Source organism: Aquarana catesbeiana, linkage group LG04 (assembly GCF_042186555.1).
Source record: "Aquarana catesbeiana isolate 2022-GZ linkage group LG04, ASM4218655v1, whole genome shotgun sequence".
Taxonomy (NCBI): Eukaryota; Metazoa; Chordata; class Amphibia; order Anura; family Ranidae; genus Aquarana; species Aquarana catesbeiana.
Window position 1 is genome coordinate 115,063,655 of NC_133327.1, and position 16,674 is coordinate 115,080,328.

At 39.8% G+C, this 16,674-nt stretch overlaps 1 protein-coding gene across 1 annotated transcript in view; it reads right to left on the reverse strand.

Annotated features, from left to right (window-relative positions):
- Positions 1 to 16,674, reverse strand: part of LOC141141191 (ephrin type-A receptor 3-like) — a 348,950-nt gene that overhangs the window by 25,952 nt on the left and 306,324 nt on the right.

Below are 16,674 nucleotides of genomic sequence, written 5' to 3' on the forward strand. Positions count from 1 at the left end.
TATAATATAACATAATTATTTTTAGCAAGTAATTCCATTTGCTGATGCACATGGACACCATTTTTACTAGGAGAACACATTCTGGCATCTCCCTCTTTTTTATTGTGGGTTGCACTTTTTGGTCACTTTGTCTATGTTTAGTAGGCACCTGCATAATCCCATACATACAATTTCAGGTACTGCTCCTCAGTTATCCCATTCGGGTGCCATGTCTTCCCCCCACAACTCCCAAGCTAGACACCTAGCGGTGGTTTCCATTTGGAGGTGTTTTCTTAGATTGTTATATAGCTCATTTGTAAGTATTGTTCTATTAATGGACATCTATATATATAAATATCACATCATCTCCACCCTTCCCCCTGTTTTGAGGGAATGTTTGAACATATTCTATGAAGCAAATTTTTCAATGGGTATCTGCTCCTGAAGAAATGAGATTATTGTCACGAAATGCCCTGAGCTAAAGGATGCACCCATTATTATGTTTTGTGAAAAACTTGGAAGATCCAAATTTGTATGTTATTATATGAATAATATGTTGACTGTATGCCAATACACGGTAGTATTTACAATTCAGCTCGCCATTTTAAAAATGTTTTTACGTGAAAGATTTTCATCTTTTGCTCAATAAATATTTTTATGAAAATGTTATACCTCATTTAAAGTCCCATGAAAAATGATTTTAGTTCTTTGCATATGCAAATAGGGGATGGAGGCATGACATTATAGGGCATCAGCACACATTATTATTTATATGACACATTAGTAAAAGACAAAGAAAAGTTAAATTACTTTAATTGGTATTAGTGAGTGACGCCACCTCTTGCACTGTTTCTTTGAATTAAACTAAAGAGGCAAACCATTCACAGCAAAACGTCTGCCAGGATCTGACTCTTTTATATACAGGAGTCATTCTGGAAATACTTATTTTTGTTAATGCTATGATACCAGAGCCTGCTCCTTTCAACCTAAAATCGGAACAATGGTTAAAAAAAATACATATTATACAATCCGACAATAGCATTAACACAACATTGTTTTCCCTCCTGATGTATGTTTTCCATTTCCTATAACAGGCTAAGCTGTCCAGGAAAAGCAGCAATTTGTAGATTGAACAAACCATATTACACTGGTAGGGAATACTTACAATGGTCATCCTTTCTTGCCTTTTTTTTGAAGGCATTGTTTCTATTGCATACTGTAGGTGCATTGGTCCAGCTTGGAACATGAAAGTATGCATATTCCATACCTGTGGAAGCTGGAAATCACTATAGTAGGCACTGCTACTACAATAAACTCCAAAGTCTTTTGAGTCCCATGCTACCCTGCTGCACAATAACCACAGGAAGTTGTTCACTTGGTATGGCCCCTAAACAGAGAATGCTTCACATTTTTCTCAACACAAAGCTTTTTCTAAACAGACAAGGTGGAGAGATGGGGTGGTGATGTCATGATCTCCACGTTGATCATTTAGAAGCACTTTGCATTAATTAAGAAAATTATAAGGTCTCTGAATGGTGCCAGTGCAGTTACTTTGCAGCAGGGCAGCCACGTTTCACAGGTCCTGGATGACCAGGCAATTACTGTAGTAGCAGTGACAATTACAGTTATTTCCAACTTCCAGAGGGATCCCATAGATATGGAATATATATAATTGCATTGATCCAAGCTGGAACAGTGTAGTTATACATGTAGCTATACAATACAAACCATACCTAGAATTGAGCTTTAAAAAGTCTTACTTGAACTTGGTCTTTCGCTTTTTTCACTTACTTAAAGTCACCTTAGAGCTACATGTCCATTTAAGACTACCTTGAACACAGGGTGACAATGCTGCTGTGTGATTTCATGAACAATGTTGTGAAAAAATTATGGATTTGCTGGCAGTATTAACAGGCAATAACAGGTAACAACTGGCCAAATAATTTCAAGCATAGTGCGTAACTCAAGTTAAAGCCTTAAAAGAGAACTCCAGCCAAAAGCAGATATAGTTTAAGATAAAGTTGAATTAAAAAGCAACTTTTGTTGCAATATTTACTTTCAAACCTGACCTCTTCCCTGTAGTACTTCTTTTCTGCCACAATATGCCCTTTTTATGCAACAGTGAACATACTTCCTCTGAGCCCAGACTGTCCTTGCCTACTGTTTCTTACTGTTAGCTCTGCTGTACAGGGACTACAAAAAGTCTCATAACAGGTCGATATCCGGTATGTACTTGCCTTCATTGTGTAAATATAATATATAAATGATTACAGAGGTACATTTATTTGTGTCTATGATTCCTGCATAGCGTTTAGCTTTAAGACAATATTTCTTCCTTATATTTTAATAAATATTCCAGTACAGCAACAGTGACCATGTATGTCAGTTTTATGGAAAAGCATCCTGAAATGTGTTAATATTTTGTAGTTTTATTAAAATGTGTATGCTTTCCAAATCATCACTTATGCTTTTAAAATAGCTAAAACAGTGAAGTCATGTGGATTTATATAAGATTGTTAGTTTAATTGTTGGGGAGGGGTATCTGAATCTGAAGGAAGTAACCGTTGGAGTACATTAATCACAATTTCAGAAACCCTGCATCTATTTGTTTGCACGGCATTAGTGCTGCACAAACAAACTTCACATTCAGATTTTTTTTTAATAATAGAAAAGTCTCCTTGAAATCTAAGCAACATCATGATATGTTGATGTTTTGGATGGCACACGATGTTCTCCTCAGACCCTGACACTCTTGTCACTTATTCTCCATCTCACTAAAGAATCATTACCATCAGGCTCTGCGCACAGTACATTGATGGTATTATGAAAATATACAATGCATGAACTCCGAGCATAAAAGAATCTGCAAAGACCTGGCTCTGGGGGGAGAGCAAAACTACACACGAGCAGAGCATGAATAGAGCATGAAGTCACAAAGTCAAGTTTTGTAACAAAGCAAAATGAGAACGGCCCAAAGTAATATAGGGAATGAAGCAGTAAAAATGGATGCACCACATTGGGGAATATACCCAATGTACAGAAAAATAACCAACCAAGTAGGTAATGTGATTGATGCAATCTTTTTTGATAATGAATGGTAGTAAGAAACTGATTATCTCATACCCTTGGCGGGTTTATTTTGCTCTGCCTTGTTGTATCGTGTAATATTAAATGCAAAAAGTAATAAATTGAACTGAAAACTGCTGATATAAGTAAATGTCCCAAACACATTTGCTAAGATCAGTACCACATCAGGACAAAGCCAGATAACCTATCAGTACATTTTTGAGGATTTGACCCAAACTAAACAGTGGGATAGCAAATTTTCTTGCAATGCTTGAGTCTTGGCTCAGGCAAAATTATACCATGCAGTGTTAGCAGATTGTATACCTTAGGGACAGAAACCACACTGGGACAAATAATCTCTCACCTCAGCAGGTACAGAAGAAGAATGAGGAGGAGGATGTTTTCCATTGCAGCATTTAGGAGGAGGAGAAAGACATACAAAAGACTTCCAGGGGTGGGTTTCATCCCTCACAAACCCCGGTAGTTATAAGTGGCTGAGGGGGAGGTAGCTGAAGACAATGTCATCCTCAATGACCCCAAGGACTTGAGTTTCTCCCTCTCCGGTAACTTGTGGTGGATGAACAAGATGAAATTCTGTGCCTCAGTTGTGTACAATGTTTACACAGTTGGGCTGAATTACTAAAACTGGAGAGTGCAAAATCTGGTGCAGTCCTACATAGAAACCAATCAGCTTCCAGTTTTTTTTGTCAAATCTTAACTGAACAAGCTGAAGTTAGAAACGAATTGGCTACCATGCACAGATGCACCAAATTTTTTCCACTGTCCTGTTTTAGTAAATCAAACCCAGTGTCTCTGGACATACAAAAATGCTCACTCTCTGCCTCCAAAACTCCATCATATCCTAAATAAACTGATTCATTTGAGCAAATAATTAAATTTACTTTATAAAATGCTTTTGCAAACAATATATTTTCATTTGGTATTTATGACTGGAATATTCAAATTCCCTGCCTTCCAAATTGTATCCCATGGAAACAGATATGATTCTGTTAAGCAAATCCATACAAATCACATGTGGTGTGATTTAAAAATATATATTTTGCAGAAAATCTGTACAATATTTATATTATGTCTATGCCAAGAATCTGTCTAATTGTATATTTATTGAAGAACTCTGCCTGCTCTATCTCTCAGAAATAATGGTCTTATCCAAACAGGTGTTACATCTGTATGTGAAATCACTTACATCTTTGTTTTAAATTAAAAAAATTGAATACATTTTCATGAGCTGCAAGCAGCCTGCTTACTACCTCAACAATATCTGCCTGTCCAAAAGGAGTGTTGAAAAACTTTATATTGTTTCTCCTTTTTTTGTTTGGGAATAAATATCCCCTTTTTTTAAGAAGATGCAATCTGCTTGTTGTGTTTTACTCTGTTAACATGCACTGGCTTAGATCATTCTTGAAAAAAAATGCTTATTTCTAGCTGCATTTACTTGCTCTCTCCATCAGAAAAGGCTGTTTGCCAGTAAAGGAACACAAGCTTAGCATTAAACCTGTTAATTTTTCTTTATTTTGTCTGTAAAAAAGGAAGCCAATTTTTTTTCTTGCGGATACAGTCGGCTTACTCTCTCCCCCAGAAATTGTGGCCTATTCCAATGAAGACTTGAAAAGTGTGGTGCAGTTGTTCAATGTTTATGTTTTCAATTGTACACAAAAAGAACATACTTCTTTTGGTGCACACACAGCCACTCAGAAATTGCAGCCTGCTTATACAGGATTGATATCTGTGGTGCAAATCCCTAACCTTTTCGCATTTTTAGTCTCCAAAATGCTACACTTTTTTTTATCCTGATGTAATGTGCTTGCCCTCTCCCTCAGAAATTGTGGCCTATCCAATAAAGGCTTGGTGCAAACTGCTCCATGTTTTATATCTTTTAATATAGCACAAAACAACACTCATATTTAAATTGCAGATGCAATATGCCGGCTCAGTCACTCAGAATCTGCAGCCTGACCATAAAAGCAGTGAAAATCTTTTTTCCTCTGTAGTCTCTCAAACAAATTTTGTAATTCTAAATTTAATGTGCTTGCCTTCTCTCTCTCGGAAATTGTAGACTAAGGTTTAAGATCTGTAATACATGTGCGTAACATTTTTCCATTTTCAGTCCCGTAAAAAATATATACTGTTTATACATAGTGGCCTATCTAAAAAAGGCTCACACAGTGTGCTGCAAATCCATGTGCTCTTCTTTTAAATTTAAAACAAAAAGACACAATTTTTTTATTTCTGAATCAAGACACACATTTTTTATTTCCAGATACTGCCCAACACATCAGTTCTGTTTTTCTTGCTCATGGCTCTGGAAAATGTTACTCTAACTTAGCTACATACAACACCTGCCAAGTCTCTCCATCTTTCATTGTGGCCTAATAAAAACACCTAAATGGTGTACAGAATGTCCTGAAATATTTCTAGCTCTTGAACGTGACATAATGAAGTGATTTTTTTTTCAGAATCACATATGACTTATCTTTATTTTAACTCAGCTGCCAAGTACAAATGCTTGCATAAAGTGTAGCAAGTCTATTATGGCTGTTGTCTTTGAAATTTCATACTCTACTGTTATTTCAAAGTATATACTTTGCAATTTAGCTGTATTTTATCTGTATTGTGCCTGCTACATTTAGTGCTCATTTATGGTCAATCACTGTAACACCAAACAATTATTGTCTTTGAAAATTATACTTATTAAAGCCTTTTCTTTAAATCAAACATATTGTGTTGCTACTGCTTTGTGTAAGCCAATACATTTTTTTTTTTAAATAAACTAAAATATTACTCATGTAATTTATGTGCTGCTAGTGTCACTGGTCTATTGCTGTCCTGGGAATCATAGTGTTCTGTGAAACCATGTACAGCTTTTAGCCATCCCCTCAAAATGTCATTTGAAGGATTTTTATATTTTCAATTTTGCTTTTTAAGCCACTTGAAAAGACCCTCTCCTCTCTTAACGATAAATTAAAAAACCTTTTTTTTAATGGTACTTGTCCCCCAGCCACTGCCCAGCTTCCGTTGCCAAGGAAATCCCTTGCCTATTAGCCCAGAATATGATCACCCATTTAGAAGATTCAGCTCCCATTTACTTTAATGGGGCTCAGATTGGGGATTTGAACTTTTGTTATGTTTGCCATATGTGCATCAAACCAAACCCAGAAACATTTGGCACATTCCTGCCTTTAAACTGTACATGGCTTGTCCTCAAAAACTCCCCCCATCCTAGGACCCCCCCAGAGTTGACATTCAAAGACCACACATGCATGTGATCTTTCGCTTGCACACTGCACATGCATGGTCTTTGAATGAGCTTAATCAGTTGGTGTTGTGAGCATGCTTGTAACGTACTGCCATTTGGCCAGGATAAGGGGGTCACCTACTCTGAGTTTTTGTAGAATGGCTGTGTATGGCCCATAGGGATGGAATGACAAAGGAACACTGTTTTAAAAGCTGAAGAGTGAATGTGCTTGGGATACTGCAATGCATGGGGGTAAGGTTGGTGGAAAATATCTCTAAAGATGAATTAACCCTTTAACAGCTTAAGTTAGTTATAAAGAAATAAATAAAGAGTATAATTTAAAGTGATTGTAAAGGTATTTTTTTTATAGTAAGCACGGTATACTTACCTGCTCTGTGCAATGGTTTAACACAGAGCAGTCTTGATCTTCCTCTTCTTGGGGCCCCCACCGGTTATCCCCCCGCTAAATGCCCCCATAGCAAGCCACTTGCTATAGGGGCACTCATGCAGGCTGCACTTTGTGTGCCCATTGAGCCACTCAGTGCGGCTCAGCCTCACCCCCTGCTTCCTCATTACTAGCTGTGATTGACAGCCAATGGCTCCTGCTAGCACTATCACTGGCTTAGCAATCAATGGAAAGCAACTATGCATTTTTCCAATATTTGTGTGTTTTACTTCAACAGTCAAAAATATAGAGAGGACTAACTTAGATTGATATAAACTTCAGTATTTTGTTGACAGACTTAGCTGTATACTTCAGTGTGGTAATTAACTCTCAGAATCAACTGGCAGAACATTTCATAAAAGTCCAATAAATGTGTAGTGTGTATAACAAGGATAGGTAATGGTTAGAGTTTTCTACTTTGACAAACACTGTTTTGTGTGTTTTTTTGTTTCCTATTTGATACATTTATGTACAAGTCATCCTAATTTTTTCATTACCACACCCTGGGAGCAGCAGTCAAGTTTGAGGTATGCAGACCTGCCAAGGATCGTATAGGGTATTTGTTTGAAAATAAGCCTGCAGTTTTTTTTCAACCACGTATAGGCAACTTAACATGGAAGGGTACATCCTTGATTGCAGTGGGCTAAGAAGCATTGGTATTACAGGGGCAATGCTGCCTATTCTTACAATGTGGAAATTTATCTGGCTCCAGAGGTTGGGACATGAGTATCATATCAAAAACACATCTTTCGAGAAAGCATTAAAAGGATGCACCCTGATCAGCAATTTATGAATAGTCATAGTCACCACAAGTAGGGTAGCAAGGTTTCTAAGAAATTAAGAAAGGAGATCTCAGATAACTCAATCCTAGAATCCTCCTAAAATTGTAAAATAAAGGCCTACAGACTTGCATTCATTCCGGTTTACAATCAGGTAAATTGTTCTGAAGTATATTTTTTGATGCAAAAAGACTAGCAGTCCATTGCAGTTGACTAATACATTTCCCAAGCTGGGACTCCAACATCTTTTCTAAAGAAAGCAACACTAATTGACAAGATCTGTTGGTGAGGCAATGATTCTGAGTAGTAACTGCAAACAATTTTTAACATGCTTCAGATAAGAACACTTTTTAGGCTCAAAGTGGGCCACTCTTGATAGGCAGATCAGAGACCCAAAACCCAAAACAGGAGCTTTGTTCAATCTCCGTGGCATGCCTGCTTCACAGTGGATCGTGGTCCTTGTTATCAGGCACCTACCAAACCTATTTAGCACACATTACAGCTCTTCTTTCCAGAGTATGCCCCACCCATATAGAACAATCCACATTTGTGGATCCCAGCATCTACCTACTGTCTGGCCCTGTAACCTTTCTGTGATATGAAAGGTCTTTTGGCATTGGAATTAGGTAGTGCTGTATGAATGAATAAAATAACTATTTGTTGAAGTTTAAGTAATCATACCTTGGTTTTAACAGGATAAATATGAATTACTATTTATAGTCTTATACCTCACTTTTTGGGATATACAGTATCTCACAAAAATAAGTACACCCCTCCCATTGATTTAAATATTGAATTATATCTTTTCATGTGACAACACGGAAGAAATAACACTTTGCTACAATATAAAGTAGTGAGTGTACAGCTTGTATAACAGTGTAAATGTGCTGTCCTCTCAAAATAACTCAACACACAGCCAATAATGTCTAAACTGCTGGCAATAAAAGTGAGTACACCCCTAAGTGAAAATGTCCAAATTGGGCCCAATTAGCCATGTTCCCTCCCCGGTGCCACATGACTCATTAGTGTTACAAGGTCTCAGGTGTGAATGGGGAACAGGTGTGTTAAATTTGGTGTTATCGCTCTCACTCTCTCATACTGGTCACTAGAAGTTCAACATGGCACATCATGCCAAAGAACTCTCTGAGGATCTAAAGAAAAAATTGTTGCTCTAAATAAAGATGGCCTAGGCTCATTAAACGTCATAGAAAAAGCTAGGAGATCCAACACCCCATTCTTACTCCTATCCACCGATGCCAAAAAGGCTTTTGATAGGGTGGACTGGGTGTTTCTCCGGGAAGCACGCTGTTCTTTTGGAATGCTGAAGTCTATCTTAGACTGGATCTCTGCCCTCTATTCTAAACCCACAGCCACGGTACGGGTGAATGGGTTGGACGCTGACATCTTTGCAATCTCCAATGGTACTAGGCAGATCCTGTCGGAAAAAAAATTGGCCAAATATGTTTATGTGTTTGTAAGCGCGTCAGAACCCCACAGGGTAAAGGACCACACTATACTGCGGACACCAGCGGCAAAAAGTACCTTGAGGCGATTCAGTTCTCATAGGTAGCGCTATACAAGTCACTCATTCATTCATTCATTCAGGGGTGCCTGCATTCCCCTCTACTATTTGTCCTTTCCCTAGAGCCATTTCTTCACCATGTAAAAGACAACCCAAATATCAGTGGTGTCCATTCTGACCACTATCAACACAAAGTAGCGGCGTACAAGGACGATCTTTTATATTTTATCACTAAACCTATAACGTCCCTGCCTTCGCTGTTACAAGAACTGAAACGCTATGGCAATCTCTCCAACTTCAAAGTTAACCGCCAAAAGTCAGAAGCTCTGAACATTTCGGTACCGTACCATACACTGACAGGTATACGACCCTTCTTCCCGTTTAAATGGGCCACACGCTCTATTCAATGCTTAGGTACCAGAATACCTGCAAATCTAAAGGATATCTTTGCCCTGAATTTTCAACCCTTCCTATCGAAGCTCACTACAGATCTTAGGAGATGGGACCCACTTGAACTGTCCTGATTTGGCTGATGTAATGTACTAAAGATGAACGCAATGCCACGGCTTCTATATTTGCTACAAGCCTTACCTGTCAAATCACCGCAAACTTACTTCCACGAGGTCTGTTCGAGGTTTATTAAGTTCCTCTGGCGTGGTAGGCATCCACGAATAGGTAGGACATTACTGCTAAGGCCGAAGCTAAGGGGAAGCATTGGATTCCCAGACCCCGCTCTCTATTACACAGCGACACACATGACTCGAGTGATTGACTGGTGCCGTCATGGGGAATGGAAACTCTGGGTCATGCTAGAGCAGGAGATGGCCGTGTCCTATTGGCTGGCCTGCCTTGGGCATGTAAGCAATTAGACCCCCACTTAACCACTCACCCGTTGATTGGCCCTTCTCTAGCCAAAATGGACAGATTTTTTCATCTTTCCTCCCTGCTTAATTTCCCTTCTCCCATGACCCTAATCATAGTACACCCTACATTCCCCCCCGGGCTTGTCAGACCCGGCCTTTACCCGGAAGTGCCCCAAACTACAAACTTTCTGGCAACCTGTCCTCTGACTCATCCACAAATTCACAGACATTTCCCTAACCAATGACCCTGCTGCTGTGCTCCTCAACCTCACTCCCATGTCAAGAAAGCGATACCATAAATCTCTCCTCAAACATCTCCTCAGCGCTGCTAGAGCTTGCATCCCAAGTCAATGGAAGCAACAATCTGCTCCCACTGTGGCCCACTGGTTCGTGAGGGTCAATGACATTGAACGAATGGAAGACCTGACTGCCACGATCCGGGATAAATCCGAGGAACATAAGACCAGGTGGTTTTATTGGACCCAGTTCTGCTTCTCAGAGGAATACCTCCGCGAGACATAGTCGGGCCACGATGAATGCCAGAGGATCTTGTTCCAAACCAGGGCCTTCAGATGGTCTGGAGAGCTGAGGGCGGTCCTTGCTCTCTAGGTGGATTTCTACTCCCTCCACTATACCATCACATCCCCTCCCTCCCCCCCTCTTTCCCTTTACTACATCTCCCTCTCCACTCTCTCTCTTCTTTTCTTTCTTCTCTTTTATTAACTTTCTCTCAATTAACTCAAAATTTTGGTATGTTTCGACCCCAGTCAGTCACCCCGCAGTACTCTTCCCCTATGCACGGATACCCGAACTCTTCATGGATACCGGGGCTAATCCTTAGAGTATTGTAAGTGATCAGTTGGCCCGTCAAGGTGAAGCCCTAGTCTTATACCTCCTAGGGCTTCACTACTTTGTTTACACAACATATTCTGTGAAGTTAACATTTCATTGTATGTCGCATACCACTAAATAAAAAATAAAAAAGATGGCCTAGGCTATAAGAAGATTGCCAAGACCCTGAAACTGAGCTGCAGCATGGTGGCCAAGACCATACAGCAGTTTAACAGGACAGGTTCCACTCAGAACAGGCCTCGCCATGGTCAACCAAAGAAGTTGAGTGCACGTGCTCAGCATCATATCCAGAGGTTGTCTTTGGGAAATATACGTATGAGTGCTGCCAGCATTGATGCAGAGGTTGAAGGGGTGGAGGGTGAGTTTGTCAGTGCTCAGACCATATGCAGCACACTGTATCAAATTGGTCTACATGGCTGTCAGCCTCTTTTAAAGATGATGCACAAGAAAGCCTGCAAACAGTTTGCTGAACAAAAGCAGACTAAGGACATGGATTACTGAGAAACTTATTTGGTTCAGATGGTGTCAAGCGTGTGTGGTGGCAACCAGGTGAGGAGTACAAAGACAAGTGTGTCTTGCCTACAGTCAAGCATGGTGGTAAGGGTGTCATGGTCTGGGGCTGCTTGAGTGCTGCTGGCACTGGGGAGCTACAGTTCATTGATGGAACCATGAATGCCAACATGTACTGTGACATACTGAAGCAGAGCATGATCCCCTCCTTCAGGGACTGGTCCACAGGGCAGTATTCCAATATGATAATGACTCTAAATACACATTCAAGACGACCACTGCCTTGCTAAAGAAGCTGAGGGTAAAGGTGATGGACTGGCCAAGCATGTCTCCAGACCTAAAACTTATCGAGCATCTGTGGGGCATCCTCAAACGGAAGGTGAAGGAGCGCAAGGTCTCTAACATCCACCAGGTCCGTGATGTCGTCATGGAGGAGTGGAAGAGGACTCCAGTGGCAACCTGTGAAGCTCTGGTGAACTCCATGCCCAAGTGGGTTAAAGCAGTGCTGGAAAATAATAGTGGCCACACAAAATATTGACACTTTGGGCCCAATCTGGACATTTTCACTTAGGGGTGTACTCACTTTTGTTATAGACATTTATTGCTGTGTGTTGAGCTATTTTGAGAGGACAGCAAATCTAAACTGTTATAGAGATATAATAAAATATTTACAAAAATGTGAGGGTGTACTCACTTTTGTGAGATACTGTACATATATATATGCACCATGAAAACATAAAACAGCCACTGTAGAATTATATCCCTGGCAAACATTAGAGCTGCCACTCTGTTGATTTAATGCAAGAAGTGATAATCTACTATGACTGGGTGTTCAGCAGGAAAGAAGAATGAGGCTATGAGAGACTGAGGTCAGCAACGCACAATTTATTTACGCTGGCTTCTTTCAATGTCTTCTTGTAAATGCACAAAAAATAAAGTGTTGTATTCTGTACTCATCCATGAATAAATGTCTCTTCTCATAGTTTTATATGTTAAGAAGTATGAAGTATACAGAAGAGATTTAAGTAAAATTATTAGCTTAATATATCAATTATTATGATTCAGCTGTTCCCAATCAAAACTTATGTGTATTGTATACATATGAAACTTTGAATACCACCACTGAAAAAAGACCAGTTAGGTAAGTTGGACGTTTTACTCTGATCAATGTTATTTATACAGTATGTGCTCTGCTGATGTAGCTTAGATGGGATGGCTCCCTAGTGCATTTGAAGGAACTCACCAGTGCTATATGGAAAAAAAAAGTCTTTGGATATAATCACATCACCTTGAATATGATCAGCCTTAGTCTGTGCCTTTAAATATCAGTGTCAGGACCATCATCATGTTTTACTGAATGCAAGAAAAAAAATGATATAGTGCTGCTCAGATTCAGCCTGTCTGCATTGACAGGTAAGCTCCCATGCCTGTCATTGTAATTTTTGAGGAATACCTGCTGATAATATTACAGCCTTTTATGTTTGCTCTTTAATTACAGTGACAGACAAGGTATATAGCTTATCATTGTTCCTAGCTACTGTACAACATGAGATGAAGATGACAGGAAACTAAGTTTTTCATTACCCATCTTGCCACAGAAAGTATAACCCTGACAATGAATTTAGGAAGTGCAAAGTACCACTCTTTGCTACAGAGAATAAGGGATGGTCATTATCTGTCCGTTTCTTATGTGTATCCTAAAACTGCCAATGTACAAAAATAGGAAGAATCTTAAATTATTAGTTGCCAAACAGCTACTATTAACATTAACGAAAGTGTAAAATTTTGATAGATAACTGCAGCAGCCTCATTTAAATACCAAAGACACACAGGACACACATATCCAATGCATACCTGCATCCTTGTTATATATACGGAAGCTTAGATGACAGCATTCTGCCTCCTGACATTTTCCCATGCATTGGACGAAGAATGTGGACATGGAGGTCAGGTATGATCTATGGACCTGATGTATTTAAATAGGCTGTTGAAGGACCATAGTCAAGACCATTTATTCAAAACATGAGTAAGATTATTTCTCAGACTTTACACGGAACCCCAAACCTATTTACTCATCTTGCTACACACTGCTCACCCTCAGCCCACAGATTCTACCCTGCTGCTTCCAAGTGTTCCAGATTGCCAGGTTGATAATTGTTCCATACAGGGCTTTTTTTCTCAGAGAATAGGCGCAGGAACGCCCCCTGTCTAAGTCACTCCTTTTTTCCGTCCCTACCCACCTCCGGGCACCAGTCCTTGGTTCCACCCCCTACCCACCTCCCAGTATTGCCCTACAGAACCAAGTATAATTTTGTGGTGCTAAATAATTTGTAAGGAATTTGATAATTATAACAAGGAAAGCAGTAAAATAGAACCCCTGCAGCCAGTAACAATAGAGCCCCCACCAGCAACAATGGATCCCCATAACAACAATGGACCACCTGCGACAAAATCCACCCCCCAGCAACAATAGGCTGCCGGCAGGAACAACAGATCTCCCCACAGCTACCATCAATAGACTCTCTGGCAGCCAGCAATAATAGATCCCTCCTTCAACAGAAGTTCTCTCCCAGAAACAACTGACCCCCCAGCAATATAAGACCCACCCCCACCAACAATAGGTCCCCCACCAGCAACAATAGACTTCCTCAGCAACAAAAGACCCCCTGCAAAAATGGATCCCCTCCAGCTAGAACAGATCCCCTAGCAGTGAGCATCAATAGACCCTGCAGCACACCCCAGCACCCCTTGCCATTACATACAGTGGTGAAGGTGCCAGAACTGCATTTCCCCGCATTCCCACTGAAAAAAAGAACTGGTTCTATACCTTCAAATGTTGGTGTGGATTGCCATCATCCCTAATGCATCAATATTGATTTTTTTGGGACTTTGTCGGCAACCATGCATTTAGAAATCTAAACACTTCCTTAAAAAGTACAGAAATAGTTTTCTCGTTTCTAGAAAACTACAGAAAACTATGTTTGTACTTTTTAAGGAAGTGTTTATATTTTGATATGCATAGTTGCTGACAAAGTCCTAAGAGAGGTGTAAAAATTCTAGATTGCCAGGCTAGCTTGTTTCCAGCCAATATTTGCTAATGAAAGCACCTATAAAAATATAGATAAGTGCATATCCCATTTTATTTTGATATTTGTTCTACAGTTGGATTAATTATTGGGAAAAGAAACCCTGAAAATATACTCATAAAGGTACTGAAGATGAAATTGGGGGGGGGGGTCCTGGGAGAGACTATAGGGGAGATGAAGCATTGTGTGCCTATTGGAAGTTGAGGTAGGTCTCAAGCACAGCTGGGCCTGTGACAAAATTGTTCTTGATAAATTTTAATGTAGTCTTTCAAAATTATTTATTTTGTTCAAGCAGTTCGCTTCAGTCAATCATTCCAAGAGCAATAAAACAACATACAATATATATTTTTTTTGAACTGAGGCTACTTCACTTTTCCATTTTAGTCTTGTTGTTCTCAGTACATTGACTGACTCCAAGGATATTCTTTCATTTTCTTAACTCCGGGTTCTCACCCTTCCCTAAACTTATATTACTAAGAGCCTTTCTCGGTCATCTTGCAAGAGCATTCAATCAATTAGAGCCCTGTTATTGTGCTGCGACTTCTGTTCTGGATCTCTCTTGAGATCTTTTTTCAGCTTGTTGAGTATACATTAGCACAGTTATTTTTGCTCTGAGAGAAGCTCCTGCTGTGGATTCCGTGGACTTTCATTGAATATAATGTGCCTCTTACTTTTTCTACACTGGATGTGAGTTTATTGGGCCGGTCACATAAAAAAACATGAGACAGCATCTTGAGAATTACACTTTCCTCATAACCTCATGGTTTTCACTACATTCTGCTGACACATTTTGACTTTCCTTCTAAACCCTTTCAATGTGGACCAAAAAATGTATCTGAAAAAAGAAAAAAATCTGCATTATACTTTACAGCCAGATTTTATCTTCCATTTGTCTATTGCAGCTTAGACAATGTATGGATAGCAAGAAATATATGATTGGCAGTTATGGGTAATAGGCTTTGTCTATTATATTTCAGTGAATGAAACTGCGGCGAAACTGCCATCAACTGTTATACTTTTTTACTTCTGTTATTAAAATTTTGTGTAAAAAAGATGAATGAAAAAAACTGTAATGGGAATTTAACAAACTAGAGCAGCTGTGCATGATAACCAGTCAGCTTCTATCTTTCATTTTTAAAGTGTTTGTAAAGGTTCAGCTTTGTTTAAAAATAACAAACATGTCATACTTGCCTGCTCTGTGCAATAGCTTTATAGAGAGCAGTCCAGATCTTCCTCTTCTCAGGTCCCCTGATGGGCTCCAGCTTCCCCCCCCCTTTCTGCTAAGTGCCCCCATATGAGACACACAGAGTGTGGCTCGGCCCTGTCCCCTTCCTCACTGGCTGTGATTGAGAACAGCGATGCCAAAGGCTCCCGCTGCTGTGTCTCAACCAATGAGGAGGCAGAGACCCAGGAGAGCTTCTGCTCTTGTGTACATGGCTGGACTGGGATCAGGCTCATGTGTGTATAAAGGGGTGCTGAGAGGGCAGCTGTACACTGAAGATTTTTTACCTATATGCATAGAAATGTTCAGCCTTTAGAACCACTTTAACACTTAACTGAACAGACTGCAGACAAAAGTTAATTGGTTGTCATACACAGCTGCTCTAGATTCTGTCCGCTCCAGTTTGAAACTGGTATTCTGTATTTTAAATGAAGTGTACTGAGGTTCTTCTGATTTTCTTTGTTTTGTGTGGGTGGCTTTCCAGTGTACCTGTGCTTATCTGTGCAGGGCACATCAACAGGGCCACTTTAAAGTCGGCCCTTTAGCATCTCATACTCACCTATGGATCTCAGTGTGGAAGTGTTTTAAAACTTATTTACTGCTTGTTAAGAATATATTATATTTGAGTGTATATATGTCCACAGTTGTACTTAAAATCTGCAGCTCTCTTTCTGTTACTCCTTTAAGGCAGACCTTACATATCAGGCAAGGTCAGCTTATTTAATGTGACCCCTTGCTTAAACATTGTATTAAAGTGAAAAAGGTTAGATATTATAGTTAGGTAATATACTGACCTTTTTCTGGACTTCCATACCGCAGGGGGTGACATCATTCCCTGCCAATAGGATTCAATGGGAATGCTGAGTAGCCCGATGGGAATGCATTTCAGCAGAGCGCAGGATTGATGTTTGGACTACTTAACATGTTCTGAGATCCATGGGCAGAAACGAGGGAAAATGTAAATATGTTATCTAGCACCCCCTAACCGCTCGAGCACCCCCCTCGCACACACACACACATATACAAGTAGCCACTGTGATCAGTACTGTTTTAGCTGTTCCTACACATTTTTCTTAAGGGCCCATTCCCATCTA